Source organism: Bactrocera latifrons, unplaced genomic scaffold, assembly GCF_001853355.1.
Source record: "Bactrocera latifrons isolate USDA-ARS-PBARC rearing strain unplaced genomic scaffold, ASM185335v1 scaffold_58, whole genome shotgun sequence".
NCBI classification, from domain to species: Eukaryota; Metazoa; Arthropoda; class Insecta; order Diptera; family Tephritidae; genus Bactrocera; species Bactrocera latifrons.
Window position 1 is genome coordinate 605,742 of NW_017537245.1, and position 19,441 is coordinate 625,182.

At 35.2% G+C, this 19,441-nt stretch overlaps 1 protein-coding gene across 2 annotated transcripts in view; it reads left to right on the forward strand.

The window, feature by feature from the left end:
• Positions 1-19,441, forward strand: part of LOC108974706 (mucin-5AC) — a 123,482-nt gene that overhangs the window by 77,367 nt on the left and 26,674 nt on the right. For both annotated transcript variants that reach the window (XM_018942714.1, XM_018942715.1), the window contains exon 3: positions 5,529-5,564. The gene's annotated coding sequence lies outside the window, so the exon portion shown is untranslated. The remainder of the gene's footprint in view (positions 1-5,528; positions 5,565-19,441) is intronic.

Here is a 19,441-nt window from a genome sequence, read left to right on the forward strand (position 1 = left end):
TTTTTTAAAGAGTAGGCCACCTCGAAATGGATTATCCTTTATATTCATGTGGAAAGTCATGAGGTAAAATTTTTTGGTACTTCAAAAAGTTCTCGATTGAAATAACGTAATAATTCAATAGCTGCCTCATATGAATTAATTTTAATGAGGATCTTGAAGTGAGTCTTTATTCTCATTTATTCGTAACACACCTATATGAACTCCATCCTTCATTCAATGAAATGATATCGAGTGGCATGTAAGGGGCTTGAATTTTATTAATAATATAATCAGGTTTTAGCCTTTGAGGTAATTAGAGACTTTTTAATAAAAATGTGGCTTCCACATAGGCATTTCATGCAATGTGATTTTGCGGTTGAAAAATGCATGCGAGCGCTGTACAAATTGCCTGCGGTTAATTTTCATGGTTTTGCTGACACACAAAATGTACGCGAGCGCCGTTATTGTGGCCTTTGAAGCGTAAATTAGCTTGCAATTATTATTTTTTCTCAATAAAATCGCATAAATATAAAATGCATTCGAGCACAAGTAAATATGCAAAATGAACCGGAGGCGCTTTAAAGTACCTACTTAATCAGCCGCACACATGTTCCGAGTTGCAGTGCGTATGAAATGACCAATCAACAATCACACACACACACACACACTAATGCGCCGCAAAAATCGGTGAAAAATATTGTAATAAATAAAAATGCAAATATTTTAAAATTGTTACGCGTTTAACGCTTCTGCACTAAGGATACGCACGTATGCCTGTGTGCGTAAAAGATTTTGTAATTGATGTGCATCAGCCAACAACAACAACAACAGCATCAGCAGCAGCAACTCCATGCCTCATTGTAATATATATATATGAATTTGCGCACGCTTGTTTGCGTCAATGAAAAGCAATTAGCACTAAAGTAAATCGCATCGAATTGTTTGAATTTCACTCATACGCACTCACGCACACACACACCCACATGTCTAGCATTGTAAATGTGTAGTTGCGTGGTCGCTTTGTGTGCTGTAATGACTCGGCAGTCACTAGGCCATCAGCTATCAGCAATCGCACGGCTTCAGCGCTCAGCAACTTTCTGTCAATCGGATAACAGCGCGTCGAGGTAGGATGCGTGCATTACTGCACTTACATACATATGTACATATGTGTGTCTACCCAGCAGAAAGTTATATAGGCTTTTTATGATCTTATTATGATCTGAAGTAGTCCATTTTTGGTGGTTGCTATAAAAAGTTGGCAGCTTTTTGTATATTTGTTAGACGCATTGTATAAATGAGTAAAACACTAATGTTAGAGTGAAATTTTGAAGTTAAAGAAATACTATAAAATAATAAGACTTAGAAAAGCTTACAGCTGAAAATATTTTTATAATAGTTGCCACCTGGTAAAAATATTTTATTTCTTGTAACAAACGATTATGTCAGCTCACAAATTTTAAGTAGTTGCGTTGAGCTTGCATATAAAAATATTTTTTTAAAAGGTTGCCACCTATTTTAAATGCCCGAACAAATTAAAGGTTACAGAAATATTATAAAATAGAGCTTTAAGTGCAAATATAGCTGCAAGAGTTTCCACCTATTAAAAATATTTTATTTGTTACTACTGATATAATAAAAATATTTATAGCACTATCTCCACGACAACGACGTCATAATTGTTTTAAATAATTATAGTGAATGATTGTTTTCAATAAAAAGTTAGAAGGTTGCCACGTTTTTGAAAGTGTTTAGTAAATAAGGGGTAAGAAATTTGGAGTGGCCTTGAGCACATTGCTTTCTGTTAGGTTTTTCCTTAATAGGGTTGCCACCTGTTCAAACAGTTTAGTTTAATATTAAAAAATTATAATAGTAGACGTTTAAAAATGGCTGTGGTAAACTTGAAGTTCAAATATTTTTGTATCAAGTTGCCACCTATTAAAAATTTTTAAGTAAAATAATAAATTTTTTTGTAAAATTAATTAATTTCAGTGGCCGAACATCCATCAGTTATGTATATCTGCTTAATTTTAAATAAAAATAATAAAGTTTAATTTTTGGTATAAAATGAAATATATTCCTAAGTAAGGTCCTTTTAGTCTGATAACTTCACACTTCAGAAACCGTGAAAGGTAGAACGATAAAAATACTAAAAAAGTTTTTGCTTTTTACTTACTGGCGACTAAAATGAGAATGGTAATAAGTTTAAGTGTGGCCACTTGAAAACAATTAACCGAAAGTATTCCATGAACTTTTTTAAATAAAATTTTAATTATTTATACTCCTGCTGCAGGAATCCAGAACTTTTCGAGGAATTCATTTTTAACGACCTTCAAATTTTTCACTATTATGCTGAAAGTCCTGAGTCTATGCATTTCTCTACCAGGTCAAAATATGTTCGGGAGCACGCAATATTTGTCGATTATAAATCCCATTTCCACACATCTGCTTAATATATAGCAAACGCATTACTGTATACCCACGCATACATAACCAACTTAAATTCATTCAATATATTTATGTACGAACACATATATGCAATTACAACCGCATATTTCACATGAGTATTTTATTTTGTGACCTTTAACTTTTGATTTTACGACGTTTAAAAGGCCCAAGCCAGAGTTTTATTGGCATCATGTCGAAATGCTGACTACCACATACATATATGCATCTTAATGTGAATACTCAATGTATAATATACATACAAATGAATGCATAACATGAAACGGGCATTGCCAAGCATTTTCTTTATTAAGGAGATCCTTTCCGGCAACCAAATTGAATGTGGCGAAACTTTAGTACATCTGACATCTATTAAATGGAAGTTTCTCATTTTTTCATATCTCACATTTCATTTCGAACACTCTTCGCACAGCCCTAACAGCTGTCAATTGAGCTTTCCGCTCCATAATTTTAATGATTTTCCATACTACTTTTTCTTGTCATTTTTTTCTCGCATGTATTTTTTAATCTTTATGACATACTATTTATTATAATGCACGACATAAATGGTACATGCGATCAGTGCTTCATTTTATTCACTCATATTTATATGCAACTAAGTAGCAGTCTGCTGCAAACGCTTGCGATTATGCAGCGAAATATCGTCGATATTTAAAGTATTCATATTTTGCTTGACTTTTTTTCATTAACGCGTGAAATTGCGCGTCAGCAAACGATAATGAAACGTAAAATTATTTATTATTACTCCACTGTGCCATATTTCAAATTTATGTTGCTTTAAATACAATGCTTGGAAAATCGTATTTTTCGGAATTTTTTAAATTCACCATCTTTTTGATAAACTTTTGCACATATTATACAAATTTAAACAACTTGCTAGAGAATTTATTCAAGAATTTATGAAGTTTTTTAGTTTATGTAGTACATTCCGAGTCTATAATCTCCTTCACATGTGCATATTTTAGCAATTTCAGCTCGTTATCCAACAAACAGAGAGATTAGTTCGTGTTTAAGCAAAATGTATGAGCAAAAAATAGTATGAATTTGTTCAAATTTCAAAGTTGTTAATATATTCTTCAAAATCTATGTCGTTCCCCTTGACCACAGTACACTTTTACCAACTTCTTTCGAATCCTTGGAACAATGCGCGTAGCTAGTCACGTATTATGTCTTTCATTGATTCAAACCGGTTTCCCGGAGCAGTCTTTTGGTTTTGCTGACTAGCCTGAAGACGCACGGAGCTAAATCAAGTGAATACGGTAGTTGTGCCAAATATTAATTGAAAATTTCTCACGATGAAGCAATGGAGTATGCGACGGTGCATTAGCGTGGTGCAAAAAGGTCGGCCTTGCTGACAGTTTGGCCGGTCGGAAGGAATTCGGAGTACACCACACCTCAATAATCCAAGAAAACTGTTAACATAATTTTGATTTTAACCTGCTTTCACGTGGTTTTTTCGATTCGGGCTCACCTTTCCCACGTAATTGGGCCAATTGATCATCTATTTTCGGGATTTAAGGAATGAGCTAAGACTCATCGCCATTAGTAATACGTTTCATAACATCCTGGCAGTCGGAAAGCATTGTTTTGCAGACGATAACGACTTGTTTTTGAAAAAAAATTTAGTGATTTTGTCCTTTGATCTTTCAAAATGGTCTTCACAGATCCTTCCGTTATTCCAAGAATGCCAGTAAGATTTCTGACTGTACATTGTCGCTACTCAAGCAATAATTCCTTTATTTTATTTACGTATTGATCACCACTTGGTGTTGGTGGCCGTCTTGAGCTTTTTCGACTCACTCTAAATAATTTGTAGCAATCAAAAACACTTGCTCGCAACAACAATTATAATTATCAGCGAAGGCAAAACTAACATTCTGAACGTGTCGGCTCCAGAAATTTTATTCCACACACACAAAATGTAAGCGAACTTCTTTATTGAATAATTTCACTCAAGTTAAAAATTGGCACTTTATTTACTTCAGAAAGGCTAACGTGTACTAAACGCTAATGATAATGTTTATGTGATTTTTGGCACCGATGTCACTGAAAGTCATGCCAACCAAGAGAAAAATATTTCAACAAGTGTGGTTTCGCACAAAATATAAATTCATAAATCTTACTAATTTTTGCCCACAGTAGTGTACGATTAAATCTATTCATGTGATATACCTTATATCGTAATCCCTATTCTCTGCACTTGATAAATTCAAGATCTTGCTAATTTGTCAAGTTTTTTTCTATTCTGTGTAATAACTTAAAAGCCTTTTCTCGATAAATTTTAAAGATGTGTAGTGATTTTATGCACAGTTGAGAAAATCAATGAAGATATTTTGCTTTTATTGTTTAGATATCAGTGACCAATATTCATGGAATAATAATACGTTGAAGCACAATCTTCATTTGACGTGGCCTCATAGATTAACTATCATCACATGGTACATCAAATCCTATAAGAAAGTTTTAAACTTCTTTGAGCACGGTTCCCATCAAAAATGTGAAGGCAACAATAAGTAGACAGAAATGAGCTGCTTCTTACATAATTTTTGTTGGATTCTCTCAGATTGACCGCAGAATAACAAAAAGCCTGTGACTTGAAACAAATTTTGATAAATTGTCAATATCCTATTAATTCCAAATGCACGGAATAAAGGCGCTAGTGTACTTTATTCAGGTTATAAAAGTTAACAATTTTTTAACACTTTTTTCGCTGCCTTGACTACATTTGGCGAAATTTTCTTACAAAAATTATTTTATTAAATTTGAGCACAATTTTTTTTCGTGAAATCCAGAAGTGCCTTATTGCAGTTATCATATTCTTCTAGTTAAGAAATGTCCGGTCTTGTGGTGGCAAACTCTTGATATGAATATACGCAAGTTTTTTTTGTTCAATACATATTAATAAGGTCTGATATATGTAGCATAAGTTCTCCGATGTATCAAAGTTTGTTTTGCTTTTCAGCTCCATTTTGCTTAAGCAAACTCAAATCGATTAATGAAGACTTATTAAATAAGTGTCATACATGTTATTATAGAATAGCCAGTATTATATAATATAACATATATATATTTTTTTTTTATTCCAGATTCTTATACATATATGGTGGTCAATGTATTAAAAGGTGAGAATATTAATATTTTGTGGCTTCAGATACATAAGTAGATATTTCTAAAATGTTCGAGGAAAACCAGTTTCATAATAATTTTAATTTTCTATTGCTTTGTTTAGAAATTACATTGGTTTCTTCGAGTAAAATTGTGTCAGTAATTTCTTTCTCAGAGAAAAACTTAAATATTTTATTACAATTTTTTATTGTTAATTATTGTAATTCTGAAATTTTTGCAAAAAATATTTTAAACTCGCCCATTGCGATTTCATTTTCCAAACAGTTTCAAAAAAAATGTGTATAAAGACGACGCAGTTAGCTTGGCTAGATTCTAGCCCACAAGACAATAAAAAAAAATCGATTTTTTGAAACCCGTAAACTCATGCAAGCCCTGTAGCAAAGATATTTTGGAAGAAAATTTAAAAAATTTACATTTTATTTATATTTCCAATACCTCATCAATTGCTAAAATTACAAAAATATCTGTTTACTTTTTGAAATCGTACTCTTAATCAGGACACGTCTTTTTCTAAATTGTTCGCAAATTTTTGCTATAGATTTATTGAGTAGTCTTATTCGAAAATAAACGAACCTTGAACGAATTTCCTCATTTATTTCCAGTTTCTCTTAAAAAAAATGGTATTAAAAATGTATTGAATTAACTACGATTTTCTACGTTGGCTCGTTGAGCAAGCATAGAAACACGTATTTGTGCCAGCTAGCTCCTTCTCTGCATTAATTGCAAAATAATAATCGTTTTATTATTTTTCATGGATTTCCTTTAGCATTCATTCATACCCATTTCTAGCAACGCACATTTTTTTGTAGATTTCCTGCTGTAATTAAAAGAATTTGTCGAATGTCACATAGCAATCTTTGCGCCATTTGCATCCATTTGCACCACTTGTGCCCCCCTAGATGTGTGTATATGCTTAACTATGTGTAAGGTAAATTTGTGCGCGCTCATAACTTCCAATCGTCATTATCATCATGCTGTGCACTGTGTGCGTAAAGCCGTAGCTGGGGTTAGCAGATGCTCAACTGCATATTTGCGTTTGCAAGCTTGTCGAGACTTTGACAAATTAATGACAGCAATGGCTATGGCAACACAAACGACATGCGACGACAAAGCCACTCAACCGCATATCTGCTGTCGCATTCACAAATGAGTTGCTCATACGCCCCCGTGTTCGCGCAATCATAATCATTTTAGCAGACAATGTCACGCCGTCGTGTGTGCGATGTCAGACATATGCGGTCGCTGTGCGGTGCCCGATGTGCAGCCATGTATGTGTGAGTGTCTCGAAACATAGATTCCTTGGCTTTGCTTGCAACGCAGTTATTTAGCGATTGCGAGTTCTAAAAGTACGAAATAATGTCCACATGCGTAATTCCTGGTGGCATTTGGCAGTGATTTGCTTTGGCATATGTTGCTAACCTAGAGATGAAGGTATTTTTTTACTACAGGATATTTGGTTGTCAAAAAAGTCTTGCGGTATTTTCGCTAGTTGGCGCTGAGAGCGCGTAGTTCTAGTTCTATTCGTTGCATCGGGTCATGCTTTGCCTTTTTGGAAAGCTCATTTCACGCGCTAACACGTGTTTGATTGCCGTTTCTTTTAAGTCATTCGTGAGTTAAGCGTCGCAAACATGGAGCAAAATAAAGAGAAAATATGGCATATTTTACGGTACTACTACGATAAAGGCAAAAATGCATCTCAAGCGGCCAATAAAATTTGTGCAGTTGTGGTCGAAGATGCGCCACGCTCCGGAAGGCCTGTCGTCGAAAATTGCGATAAAATCGCCGAATTGGTCGAAAGAAACCGACATCATAGCAGCCGTAGCATCGGCCAAGAGCTGGGCATGAGTCATCCATCCGTTATAAAATAAAAAAATAGAAATAAAAAAAAATACCGCAAGACTTTTTTGACATCTTATTATGCTGCTATATAGAAATATCATATAGGATATAAGAAAGTTTGCTTTCAGGAACATGAAAGCAGCATTTTCAGACCCCCTCATTTCGTATTTGCAGCTAAAAGTTATAGCTGTCCGATTTGAAAATTTTTATTTCGCAGATTGCAGTGATGTCAAGCAAAATATCTTATTCCAAATTGCCTAAAAATATTTCGTGAAATGAAAAAGTCCATCAAAAAAGAACTTAATTTTAACGTTTAATTTGTATGTCAGCTATAAGCTATATAATAAACCGTGCTAAATTTCTTGAAGATATCTCCTCAAATGAGAAAGTTTTCTATACGAAAACATTAATACGATCGTTTAGTTTTTATGGCAACTATGTAATATAATTGCCCGTATCCGACAAATTTTCAGTTTCTTAAGGAGAAAAAAGATGTGGAAAATTCCATATCGATACCTCATAAACTGAGAGACAGAGGGAGATGGTTAAATCTACTCAGCTTGTCATGCTCATCATTTAAGCTATCCGACGTTTAGTTCTGAGTACTAAGAACTTCGTGGCAAACTTAATATACCCTATTTAGGGTATATAAAGTGCATAAGAGGTAGATAGATGAAAAAACCAACTGACTAAATGGGAAGAACAAAGTTCGACCAACCACTTTTGAAATAGTATAAAATTGGCATATTTCTCAACAACATAGTCCTATAAAGTCGAGTATGTAATAACTTGTTAATCTCGTTACTCGATATACATATAAGTATTTGTTCCTACATTTACTTTCAACACAGTTCTAAAATATATGTATGTTTGTATATGTTCTTCCATTCACACATGACCATTACCATTTATAAGCGCATGCCACCTGCTGGCTTTGGCAGGTACGTACATGCAACAAATGTTGGAACTAATGCTGTGAAAATTGCCAAAGTTAAAGCTACACTTGCAGAAAGTTCAGCTGCAATTGCACAACAACAACAACAAACAAGTCAAGAAAATATGTGAAGTCGTTGTAGCTGAAAGGCGCAAGAGAATTAAACCGGTGCTGCACAACTGCTACACTAAGTTGCATGTGTGTGTATGTGTGCGAGATTGAGAGTAATTGAGGACTGTGAGAGCAAAAGTTTAACGAAATTTTTATTAATTAAATGCTTCACGCTGAGTGAGGGAGACCTGCTTGGCGGGCTGCTTTGTTCTTGGATTTGCATTTGGCAGGCAAGAAATGGGAATTTCGTGGGTGCGTGTGTTACTGAAAGTAGTTTTGAATTTAAAATTTGCCAGGTGTTGAAATTTAGACTTATAGTATAAAATAAAACAGCAAAAATAGCTTTAAAGCATAAAAAAAAAACAAATCTGGTATTTCCTAAAAAAGATATGTTGGCTTTTGCACCATTTTGGTGGCATTTAAAAAAAAACAAGTCCTAGATGTCGGCAGCAACTAAATGGTTTATTTTAGAATCTAAAAACCTATTGATTTCAATTCTAAGACTATATTTGAAAAGATTGAAAAACAAAGGCTTCAATTAAAAAATTATCAGATAGTTTCAAAAAAAAATAGTAGCCATATCAAGAGGAAGTACAAGTAGTATAACAATTATGAATATTTTGGAGGAGACGATTTTTTTTATGGGAAAAAATGAATAAAACTTTGTTTGTTGTGTGAACTACATCGAATTATTTAGTCCTCGTTTAAAACCTGGCACATATGGAACTCGACTTTATGATATACTAACTCAGTTTGAGAGCTAATTACATAATTTCATTTCACATTAGAATAGTGAAGCGGAACTATTTTTGCATGAAAGCTTTGCTCCTCCCTTAACCGAATCGAACATAACTACCGTTGTACCGTTGTAAGTTTTAAGGCGCGATTAAATGAAAAAATAATAAAATATGAAGCATACTTTCAGGAACATGGTGTAAATAAAGGAGATTTTAGTTTTTTCCTGCTATCCCCTAATCGAATCGCACACAATTGCCGTTACAATCTGATCTTTAATTTACGATCAAATGAAGTAATAAGAAATATGAAGCATACTTTAAGGGGTAAGTTTTAAATAAATTAGTTGTTCAAATCAAGAGGCCCGAATTGTAATATTTACTACAAATTTTTAACAGTTATTCATTAATATCTCATATTTCATAATTTAAAAGAAAACAATTAAATCTCAAAAAAAACCCTCCTGTCGGAATGGAGGGGCATGGAAAAATGGTATGCCCATCTCGTTACGATTTCCACTCTTCTAATTAACTGTAAGCAAAAAAAATCACAGTAATAGGCAAAATAAATAGCAAAGATGCTGCTGCTCTGAAAACAGATTTATTGATATTTTACAAAAAAAAAATATTTAAAATAACAATATAAATATTATGGTAAAATAAATTTAATACAAATTTATTTAAAATATCAATTTTTTTTAACGCTATGCGTAATTTCAAGAAAATTGGTTCAATAGAACTTGAAAGTTTTTGATAACCGCGTAAGGGGTTAAGTGGGTTTCCTCGGTGAAAACAGAGTTTTTTCAACAACTTTTTTTCATATAAAAAATGAAATATTTTATTCGAGTTTTTTATTGTTACAAACATACCCTATTAACAAAGAAATTCTGAAATTAAACCCATGGAACCGCTTAAAAAACGTAGTTTCGAAAAGTTTTATCTTATTCTATATTCTTCAAAGTTCAATTTCCCAGCCGCTGATTATTTTGTCATATGCTTCTCAACTTTGCTTTCGTTTTGTTTATCTTCTTCCGCACATTATTTCGTAGATAATCTTGCGCTCATCTTCGTCACATGAATGCCGCTATCAAAAGTGGTAACCTCTGTCGTTTACAAAGTAATGAGTGTGCCGCTGCTGAAAATCAAAATCAGTCTTTGCTCTTTATATTTGCGTATAGGCACATATCTATTTACTTTAAGGCGCCGTAAATTCCTAAAATACACACCAACATATGTACGTGTGGAAGTGCACGACGCTTGCGTGTTGGGAATGTTGTATTTACGCTGAATAAACATGCAGTTTTTGTTGTTTTTATCGGCCATCCTTTGCTCGTTCTGGCCATTGTTGCTGTGCCTTGCTTACACTTCAATTTTCATTTGCTGATTTTGTATTTATGTTTGGCATATGACGATTATCTTCACCAACTTTCGCGTACATATTTGCATATTTTAGAGCTGAACAATAGAGCGATTCGAATTAAAAATCGCTGACACGAAGCCGGACACATTGTATATTGGGGAAAGATTTTTGGAATGATCCGTAGAACATTTCACCTGAAGGCAATTTTTCGTTTTTGTTTTTTGTTTCCTGTAAATTGACCCGCTCTAATGTATACAGGTAGGAATAACAGCGTTATTTATGACAAATTAATTTTTACTTAGTTGAATAGAGTTCTGGTTAATTTTTTTACTTAGTGTCCTCTCAACTTCATAAGCTAATTTAAATGTTTTGAGCATTATTCTGACTTTGAATCACTCTTTCCTTTCTTTTCTTGATTCTTTCCAGTGCAATCCCTATGTTTGGGATATTTAGTGCCAGAAGTCCTTTTTCGAGTTTTGAAAGTTTTTTTGTACATAATTTTTTTTCGAAATTGTTTCCGTCTTTATAAGACCTTGCAAAAAAATTTTTACTCGGTGTTTTATCACTTTTACGAGCTCTTGTGCATATAATGGTAATTTTGCATGAATGTGGACCACTTTCGTGAAAGGTTTGTGAATTTCGTGAGCCATCCTTGCTTTCTAAAGAAATAAATGCAATCAATGTTGACAAAATTAGCGATCTAAGAGCTCTGTCAGAGAGAAAAAAAATGTCAAGCAATTTTGTTCAACAAACTGAATTTTTTCATTGAAACTAGTGACTTACAAGATCACTTTTTAGTCCCACAAGCAGAAATAATCAGCCCAAATTCTGCAGTAACGATTTCTATCCACATACAGTTATTTTGTGGTTAGGTAGTGGCGACTCTTAGATTTCGAAAGTACTTTTGTGCCGGAAGTACGCACATTTTTCGAAGTAACGCCACCAGACCAGTCTACCCAATATAAATATTTACTTAACTTCAAAATTATTCAACGCAAAAATAAAATATAGCACACCCTGTATATTGTATGCAATGTTAATATTTTATGCAAAACTGGCAACCAAACAAGATATAGCGGAAGCAACAAGCTAATATAAATGTAATAAAATGCCAAAAAGTAAAAAAAAAAAATACTAACAGCTGCGGAAATGAAAAATGGGTTGTTAAGGATAGTTTTTGGAAAATAATGCAAAATTGAAAATACCTTTTACTTCTTTCTGCTTGTCATTTATGTTGGAGAAAATTAACATATTTACTGATACTATTGTTGTTGTGTTAAATGTCAATTTTTCATAAGAAATTCCGTCTTTTTCGACAACACTTATGAAATTCAATCAGTTTTCTCCTTCAAGTATCAATTGACAAATCTAGGCCAAATATAGGTTCTGTTCAGGCCCTTCGCTAACTTAGCACCGCTCCTCTGTGAATGTAATTAAATTTCGCTTTCGTTGGAATACCAATTTGCTGACAGCACCAGCTTTGATATGCCAAAGCAAGGACAGACATTTATTTACTTTGGTATGATGTGAAAATAAATGTCTGAAGTATGTTAACTTTCCTAACATAATACAAAAACAATAACTACTATGATATGTCATTCGCACAAAAGCGAAGAGAGTTCATAATCAAAACGATAAAATCAAAAGCACACGCACAAATAAAGTGTCGAATGGAATACCCCGAGGTGGAAAAAGAAACTGCTTATAAAGAAACAATATTTTCGGCAAACACTCAAGAGCCAAAGGATAACGCAAACGAGAAAGTTTGAACACATATAAAGAACTCAATAAAGCTGCACATGCATTGTTATGGCAACCAACATGCTTGTTGTGAGTGAATCGATGAGTAAAGGAAAATCAAACGAAGAATTGCTTGCAAACTATGGGAAGGAGAAGTGTTTGGTAATCTTTTCTGTAGAATTACAATGCGACTGACAGCAACAGAATCGACCACAAGTAGACACTTAAAGACGCCAGCATGTGTTGGCATACAGGCATATATGCACGTGATTGGAATATGACAGTGAACTGAAGTGGCCCGCACTCTCGGGCGGAAGAGTAACCACGTCCGGCAAAGGCTTTCAAAGCTGGCAGCTCGACCTACACAGAGCCACACAAAGCGGAATTAGACCAATGCCAGTGACTATGGAGTTAAGTGGTAAAGCATGATTTTATGCTAAAGACGTCAATATACGCGACTATGTATATATATACTATATATGTGACGGTGCTGCTTCAAGGCAAAAGTTCAAAAGGCAAATGAAATGCACATTAGAATGGCAATGACAAAAGTAGCAATTGAGCGAATGAAAAATTAATGGCGGAAACTGGGTGGGGGCAGTTAGGGTGTGAAAATGTTCAATGAAGTAAGGAGAAAGCATTGCTGAGAAAACTTGTACCATTGTGTAAAGGAAAGTGGAAAGGAGTGTTAATTGGTGTAAGATGGAAGATAAATACTGGAAATATATGCGCTTAAGGTATATATGTTTGACGGAAGGAAGTTGCTTTTTAGCTCCCAAGAATATATGAAGGAATGACAATTCATGAATAAACAACAACAAGATTGATTACAACACATTTTTTTTTTATTACTTTTTTATCACGTTGCATAATCTCACAATCGCATTGCTGTCACTAAGGCAATATCTAGTTTTTTTAAAGGCTACTTCTGCCAATTTTCCACAGTAATTCCTTTTAACTAGATTTTCCAAGTTTTGTGAGAGATTTTTTGGCTTTTTTCGATTAGAATGACCAGAATGACTGAAGATTTTCTACATAAGTTCTTTAACAACAACAAAAACTAGATTTTACAGCAACTACGGAGGGCTGAGTATATGCAAATTGTGTGACGCTCGAGAGAATTTTAAAACAAAATCATCCTTTGGTAATGTTCTCTAAAATTACGAGTGGAAGGTCTCAGTCCTACCTAATAATTTATGCTACATTATTACTTTGAGTTCTTGCTAGATAATCGGACTAGCTGAGTATTTTTTGATTTATATGACTTCTCGAATACCATAATTTTATATTTTCAATATGTAGACTTTGGTATTTACAGTTAAGTAATATATTAATGAACACAATATTTTTGAAACCTAGAGATCTCTTTGTTTGAATTACTCAGTCCCAAGCACAACTTTGTCAACCTAAAAACAATATTTACGCCAGAATATCATCAATATGGTCAAGTGGTATCATAAAATCCATGACAAAAACAAGAATGACGACTAGACTAAACTTGTACGAACATTAAACATGAGGTTGCGTATACGTCATGGCATACTTCCACACACCTCACCCAAGGCATTTAGCAAAACAAAAAAACAAAGCAAGGTAGTAGCACGAAAAACTTAAGCCTTATGAGCACCTAGAGGTTACACATTTGGGATTTCAATGCGCATAAAGCAGGGCACCGCGCGCAGAAGAAAATCTTTCCATGAGGCCACAAACTAAGAAGCAAAAAATAAAACTAAAAACGAAAAAGCGCTGAGAAAAATAAAAAATAACCAAAGTAAAAGGGGAAAAGTAAACTACTTAAAAGAATGCACTGAGTTTGGCAAGCAGCAACTAATGAAGCAGGAAATGCCACCGAAAAAAAACTCTATGAGTTTGAAGGTGAAATGGAAGTTAAGCTGGAGGCCAGGCACCTCGAAAACTGAGCACGAAAGAAAAACAGTGTTAAAGCAAGCAGATACCGCGGCAGCAACCAAAGAGCGTTTTCCGAAAAAAGCTCAATACTCAATGCACTCCACACAGTCGTGCGCTATCAACACGCTACTCATGTACGTTGGTATGTATGTGCTGGCACCACTACAACGGCACAAGTCAACAATGTAAACACTTTAGTGCAAGCTGCAATGGAAATCCGGAAACATTTTGTAGAGTGTAAATTTCGGCCGGCATTCGTTCAATGTTTCCGGCCACAATTGGGTGGCAATAGCGGGGCGGCGGCGTGGCGGCGCGCAACCGTGGCAGTAAATTTTGGCAACGACAGCAGCGGCAAAGCATGCAACCAGTCGAATCATTGATAGCAATTGCGATTGCAATTCCGATTGCACTGCTGATAGCACACACAAACACATACATACGCACATACATAGATGCTGCCGCCGCGCTTGCTGAAGTGTGAATTTGCGGAAATCCTTTGCTTGAGTTCGCTGCCGCTTCTTTCACAGTTACTTTATATATGGCATACTCGTCTATATTTATTTTTATTTGGCTGCACATTTATTTTCTGCGTGTTTATGTTCTACTTACTCCTTATGTACTTTATGCTATGCCACTTTCTGCGTTTTTATTTTTATCTTTCTTTTATATCTCCTCAATGTAATTCAGTTGGCCCCCAAATGTTATCCTGCTTACAAGCATTTATCGATAAATCGCGCTCAGCTTGTAATGGCACCATTCATTGCTTTTCTTTTCAGTGTTGCCTGCCCTCACTCCCCTGTCACTTTTCGCGCTGATTTCCTGCTTGACTACAGATATTCGCTTGTTTTAGTTATTGTACTATTTTTCATTTTCTTTTTTGTCATTTTCCGCTTGCACTTCCGTGTATTTGTAAAAGTTGAATTACGTATATCCACAGAGGAGTCGCGTTACTGTTTCCGTGAGAAGTGATAAAAAGCCACCTATTTCATCTCTGTGAGAACTCGCAAGCGTGTAAACAAATATTTGTTTTTAGTAAAATGCAAACCTGAATATTTTATGCTATCATATATTTTATTTAAATCAATTACTAAGGCAACTTCAAATTATTCTTATTCCATAACACAGGTTAAAATAGAGGCTCTAAAGCTCATATTATTTTCTTCTCAATACGTTAAATAAGTCACAAAATATGGAGTCCCCTTGTCTGAAAACTCGCTTGGTATGAGCTACTTTCCGATCCTGCTTTTGGTATTGCTCAACGTCATTTAACACAGCCGTATCATCTTTGCGAGCATACCAAGTTCAGACATAGCGGCGTAGAGGCAGTTCCTTTTCGTATGTCTTTTTAAGTCGATCTTCCTTTCACGGGTCTTTTTCATGATTTGGCGCATAGTGATAATCTAGTCGATAGTAGATTTTCCAGGTCTAAAGCCACACTGATAAGGCCTAATCAGTTTGTTTACGATGGCCTTCAGTCTTTCACACACTACACCCACACCCACAGTACTTGGCGTAGATTGTGGGGTTCCCCTTTTTGTGGATTTGGCAGAGCACATTTAGATTCCAATTGTCGTTCATGCTTTCATCCGACCATATTTTGCAAAGAAGCTGAGGCATGTATCTTGTCAGTTGTTCGCCAGTAATGCATTCGACCCTGCTGCTTTGTTGTTCTTCGGATGGGGGTTTGCTATTCGAACTTCTTCATAGTCGTGCAATGGAATACTTATTCACCTCTTCCGTCGGCATCGATTGGGGAATCGGCTGCCCATCTCCAGATGTTACACTACCACTGCAGGCTGGATAAGTGTTCCTCTATAAATTCAGTGTGCTCTGAAAATTAGCCACTAGATTACCATCTTGGGTCATAAAAAAGCAGTCCCGGTGTAGAAACCTGTTTAGCTGTTGGTTGTGACAGTGGTCTCTCCTGTATAAGGCGGGTGCGTATCGTCGCTACAGCAAAGAATATAAACAATTAAGGAATACGTTATAACACCGAATATACGTGCGAATACTAGTCGTAATGAAAAAATTAAGTGAAATGTATATGATTGTTATCGTCTTATTGCCTAAACATGAAATATGAGCGGAGAAAGCAAGACCGATGAAACTTCCCAACGACAATTTGTTTTGCTCGGCACTCTTGAAGTACGGAATGCCACCAACAGCGGGAAAATATGGTTGAAGCATTAGTAGAAAACTTTGAAACATCAACATATCTCAGCTTTTTGGTGAGAAGACAGAGTTTTGCTGTAGAATACATCGGAAAGACCACGACACTTAAAGGTCACATTAAGAACTGCGCAAAATTAAGCCTTGGTTCAGACCTCAGGAACATTAGTTAAAACGGCATTTTAAGCCTCAATAAGTTGGCCTTTATCCTTACTTAGTTGGCTACGAAGACGACATCGCCGCAATAAACAGTGCGAGAGAGACTGTGAAAAGCCGCAGAGCCCAGTTGTCTATAAAACGATGTGACCGAGGATAACTCTGAACATAAATGTTTTAAACACATATGCCGGAAAAAACAGCGAAATAGGTTCCACATCCTGGTCGGCCGCATAAATGCTGACAATATCATAACAGTCATGCTTCAAAACGAGAAAAACTGGAAGAAAATGGAAAAATATATAGAAAACGTACTATGGAAAGAAACGGGATCTTTACGCAAGACGAGAAATATGGAACACTACCCTGAAGTAATGCGAAAGTGGCACCGGGGTGGGCAAATCGTGTATTTTTTACCTCTCGTTCCACGTGCTACGTCCATACTCGGGAAATATACTCCCGGATGTCTATTTATATATTTATGTATTAAGGACAATGTATACATATTTGATTACCAATTAGTATCATTAAATTAGTTCATTAAAAAAAAAAATTCTTCAAATAATTGACCGAAGTTGTAAACTTAAACTTAAAATAGATTAACGTATAAAGACAACAATAGATACAAGCACAAATAAATATTTCAATCACAAATTTCAACGAACTCTTTGGAAACATATGTATTTATGCTTTTCAGCGATTTACAAAACTTCTGTGACACGGCTACGTTCCTGCAGCAGTATAAATAACAGTACACAAACCACTTGCGTCATATCAACTAAAGCAATGCATGCTTCACTCGTTATCAATACACCATCAACGAAGAGTTTAACAAAATAGCTATGGAAAAGTAAGAAAGAGTGTAAGAAAAGTTTCGACTTAAGAAACAAAGTTACAGATTGTCGAACATTCACGAAAATCCCTACAAAAATAATAACAAACTGGGGGTTGTAGGCGAAAGAGAACAATGCATATTTGGTTTGCAGCCGGAAAGTACATACATAAAATGTAAAGTAAAACTTTCCAGGAATATATAAATACAGACACAGCACATACATACACATATATATTTAGTTATACGCGCATATAAAAATAGATACTCACGATAAGCGCAAGTGGCGTACGTGTCGTACTTGTGTGCACGATTCCCAGCTCATCTTCACTCAAAACATACGCCGAAAGACTCAATGCTTACATATATTCATAGTTCAATACCTAACGGTACACACATAGTTACAAGGAGAATGCGTGATAGTATACATATATATGTCTACATACATACAGCACTTAAAAGGTATGCAACACGTCAATGAACAGCGACAAACAGTTGTAAATGTCACGTACTTTATTTAAGTTGCCAGCGACATAAAGCCAATACATAAGCGAAAGTTAGGAAATGGATAAATTATGACTGACGCAGCCAAGTGGACGGGGAAAGCAAAAGAGCGACTTAACAACGGATTTACTTGCCACAAAATGTTGGCAAAGCTTTGCTCGGCGCATACAAATTGGCGAGGGATCAAGCGATTGAACCAAAACCATATGGAGGTGGGCATATTTCAGCAGTAAATGAGGGATAACTGTAGAGCGTTACTAGTTTCTAATAATGTACTAAAGTCATCTTTTTTAGAAGTACCTTGATCTCGTAGTGCTTTGGTATAGCTGTCATTGTGTCAAAAATAGTGTACAACAAATGACAGCGAAAGCCAAAATAGCTTCATATACCTAACAAAATAATGTCAATCTCACTGTCAGTGGCATTAGTAGTTTGAATGGTTGCCGTTTAACGTTGTAATCTTTAACTTCTAAGTTAAGTTTCCAGTTTCCATGAGAAAGTTTAGGAGTTAGAGAAATTTAAGAGCTGTTTCCACACATACGAAGGCACTCACAGCTACATTATCTCCAGTGGAGTGTCGCAAGGCTCGGTTTTATTCGCTCAACTATGGGACCTGAAGTACAACGGGTTGCTAATTATACCGCCATCAGAAAATGTGGAAAGAATCGCATATGCAGATGATCTCTTAGCAGTGGTTAAACATCTGGATGAGCTCCGCATCAGAAGCAATGACTATATACATGGTTTGCGGCGGTGGTTTGCTACGATGAGTCTAGAGCTCGCTGAGTAGAAAACAGAAGTCGTGCTCATGAACTCCAAGAAATTGAAGAAAAGATATCGCTCACCGTTGGAAAATGTGGAATTATTTCAGAGCCACAGTTGACGGACCTTGGTGTAATAGTGGACTCAAGGCTTAAATTCAAAGAGAACTTTAAAAATACAACATGTAAAGTAAATACAAATTATATTGTATATATAAATAGAGGTTGTGTGGGTCCCAGCAGATTGAGATAAGTTATACTGTATGTGGCTCCAATATGGATACTGGTGCTAGACAAAAAATCGTATGCAAGACCAATTAACACACTGCAAAGGCTTTCTTCAATACGCATGATAAGTGCTTTTTGAACCATATCAAATAACGCTGCTGAGGTATTAGCCAGTATGGCGCCAATTGACATCGAGGGATAGAAGGTAACTTTACAAATATCGTCATGACTTAAGTCCACATTTAAGGAGTGTACAGAGAATATACAAGACTCTCAACACGTAGACAATCATTGCCCACGTTTCCAAGATAATCAATGTTGGCATTATGATTAGAATGTATACATTATTATAACTGTTATTATATCTAAACCACCAATTTATTTCAGGTATGAAAGCTTTGGCGAACAAGTCCGTAAGTCACTAATTCCTGTGATATACAGCTCGTTAAAAATATTTTTATTATTTCTTATTTAATTCAGAATAGTCCAAGCATGATGAAAGCGTTTAGCAAACGAATATTTTCCAAAAATGGAGCTTTCATTCAAAATAAAGCTTATTCAAATTTATATTTTTCTATTTTATACGGAGCTGTTTTT